Raw genomic sequence first — 3,418 nt, forward strand, 5'->3', positions numbered from 1 at the left:
TGCTGAGCCTGCAGTGCCCGTTCCATAGCTTGAATCCAATTATCTGCATCTGTAGGATTTGAGGTTCCCCTAAAGGTCGGAGGGTGAACTTTCAGAAATGTAGCAAGTGTCATGGGACCATCCTCATCATTATTGTTTCCGTGATTACCCTGGTTTATCTGATTACCTAGTGCCTCGGCTGTCGCCTGCATAGCCGCAGCCATATTTCCCAGGGTAGCCATGAAGTCTACTGGATCATTCCCTGCCAGGCCAGGAGTAAAAGTGCCTATCCTACCTCTACCTCGGCCGCGACCGCGTCCGTGAGTCGACATCTGGTCCCTTCACACACCAAACAAGTGATATTAAGTTGATCAGTCTCAATATCGCAAGTCTAATGCTTCAAGTTCCAAATGCATGCTCATGAACGTTTATGCCACATATATCAATCAGATATTCTAATAGCACATACACACACCCAGAGTATGCCCAGAAGCATAATCAGTCCATCCCTCAGGCTCTATAGGAACGAACTGCTCTGATACCATAATGTAACACCCTACCACACAGGGCCTTACGCTTAAGTCGTAAAGCAGAGGTGGCAAGGTATTACGACCTCTAAAAGAAAATGATATCTACATAGATATAGTTGGGTGAAATCATATCTAGGAGCCTTGAAGAACAAGCTAAACAAATTGGTAAACAGAAAATCGTGACACACTCGCATGGACATTCGTAAAACAGACAGGTAAAATCGAAAGATAACTGAACACATATATATACATATCAGAGTTCCAAAACTCAGATAGCAAGCTCCAGACTCGACCTGCGAAGCTAAGGCCGACCAGAGTATATAATTATGTATATATACAACCCAAAATAAAACTCAAACCACAAAATAAACTCCTGTATCTCCAAGTCGACCTCTAGGAGGGACAAAACACAAAATATACATGCGGAGATTCTATAAACATATATACATAGCCTAAAACAAAATATGACAGTCCAAAAGACAGTTCTTCGCTCGTAAGGAGGATACCCAAATGCTCAATGAGGTGTCTCTCGACCTGCATCTGAAAAACAACAACATAGTATGGGATGAGAACCAGAGGTTCTCAGTATGGTAAAGGTGCCCGCATAGTTAATATAAAAGGTCTCGGGAAAGCCAGAGGCATTCCTAAAACTTCGACACTCAGATTTCAGCTTAAGAATTCAACTAAACCAGAAATTAGGTAAGTTGTCTAAGGTGTTCTAATTCTGAATCTAACTTTAACCTAATAATTCACGTTCTGTCTCCTCTAATCCTCCGAATCATTGGTGGAACAATCCTCTCTCCTCACACCTTCGCCAAGAAGGATTTCTCAGAAAACATACACATATAGTTCAAGCAAGAAAAGCACAGGTAGAGAAGCATTTACAGCAAGTAGAACAAGTAGCGGATAAGCAGAATTAAACAGTTAAGCAAACCAAAACAATGCACACTCAAGCAAACAAACAAATGCATATGATGTATGCCTGTCCTATGGCTGATGAGTCTCATCTGTCGGTTATACAGCCAACCCGACAAGTCCTGGTAGTTAACCATTGGACAGTCCCTCTGTGCGCGCATCCCCAAGCTCAATAATATTCCATGGAGTCAAACTCCAAGCTCAAATATAATATTCCATGGAGTTACACTCCAAGCTCAATAGTATAGTATTCCATGGAGTCGAACTCCAAGCTCAATAATATAGTATTCCATGGAGACGAACTCCAAGCTCAATATAATATTCAATATTTATATATATATGCATGCCCATGGGGGAATCCGGGGAGTTAAAGTGCCCGGTCACATCTTGCGACAGAGGGTCAACAAATAGTCTCAAATACACAAGCCACATAATAATCTCTTTCCCTTTTAAAATATTACCTCAAATCAAAACTCCAATTCTTAAAGAAATTTTGGCAATATCTCCTCTAAGACTCAAATTTCTGCCACCCTTCAAGGGTCCCAACTATCAAACCAAACACCTCTCAGTCACTCAAATCATTTCCAGTAACAAATTATTTCATAATCAAACAAATACCAATATTAAATCTTTTTTCAAATCGACCAACTTCAACAGCAAATTATTGACAACAGCTAAACCTCACATTTTATACCATATACACAATCCATCAAATATTCATTCATTTCATTCCTATCTTAAGGTCTTCTAGCCTAAGTTTTCACGTGACATTAAACATTAACTACGAGAAACCAAAACCATACCTTCGTACGGAATCAAAATATTCAAAGCTCCGGAAAAGCTTTTTGACTGAGCTATTGAAGAAGAAAATGTCCAGAATCGTTTATGCCTCCTAAAACTCCCGTTGGCCAAATTCAAAAGAAAGAGGAGTTACGTCACTGTCAACTTCCACTAATAAAAAATGGTACCAACGTGTAGAGGAAGAGGTTACGAATATTCTTACCGGATTAGGTTTTTGATTGGAGTTACGAATTTCAAAAAATCAAAGCCAGAAGTTTGGTGGGGTTTAAGTTTCCTTTTTTTTTCTCTCGGCTACGCTCTTCCTTTTTTTTCTTTTTCCTCGTTCTCTTACGCTCTTCCACACATATATATATATATATATATATATATATATATATATATATATGGCTTAAGGAAGCCTATAAGCCACCGCCTTGGCTTTTTTTATTATTATACAAGCCTTATGATATATATATACACACAATCCCATATATAATGATGATAATAATATATATGTAACTTAATGTAAATTATAAACCGCCTTTCACTTTCATGTTTTATAATTAATAATAGTAATAATAATACTAGTAATAGTAATGATAATCATGTAATAATAATAATAATAAACGTAATAATAGTAATAATAATAGTAACGTAATAAATATAATAACAACAGTAAATTTATAATACTAGGGAGTAAAATTATATAAACTTATAATACATATAATATTCATGAAAATTATATCCAATGTTTATAATAATAATGATAATAATAATAATAATAATAATAATAATAATAATAATAATAATAATATAGTTTTGATTAAATTCAAATTATTATAAAATTAGTTCAATTACTAATAATAAAAATAATTTTTTTTTAAAATAAGGAATTCTAATTTTATAAAATAAATTATAACTTATTTATATTTATATTTTATTTTATTTTATTTTATTTTTTTAAAATTGAGGGTTGCTACACTTTTATGTAATAGTATTATGGACATATGATCATGGGGGATTGAGGAATCAATGAATAAATTGATCAATGTTGATCATAGGAGACAACAAATATACGCCAAAAAAATATGTGAACTCTACAAATAAAATAAATAAATTCACGAATCACAAACAATTTAGAAAAGTTTTTAATTATCTTTTTGTTTTTTTATAACTGTTTCTGATCTTTGATAAAGAACAAAAAATTTATTTTA

At 34.3% G+C, this 3,418-nt stretch overlaps 1 long non-coding RNA gene across 1 annotated transcript; it reads right to left on the reverse strand.

Moving 5' to 3' along the window:
• Positions 1-725: 725 nt before the first annotated feature.
• LOC140184481 (uncharacterized) lies at positions 726-2,541 on the reverse strand. Its single transcript, XR_011881426.1, has 2 exons — positions 2,228-2,541; positions 726-1,049 (listed from the first exon to the last, which is right to left on the reverse strand). It is a non-coding gene; the product is annotated as an uncharacterized lncRNA (long non-coding RNA).
• Between the last annotated feature and the right edge of the window lie 877 nt (positions 2,542-3,418).

This window comes from Arachis hypogaea, chromosome 4 (genome assembly GCF_003086295.3).
Source record: "Arachis hypogaea cultivar Tifrunner chromosome 4, arahy.Tifrunner.gnm2.J5K5, whole genome shotgun sequence".
Lineage (NCBI taxonomy): Eukaryota > Viridiplantae > Streptophyta > Magnoliopsida > Fabales > Fabaceae > Arachis > Arachis hypogaea.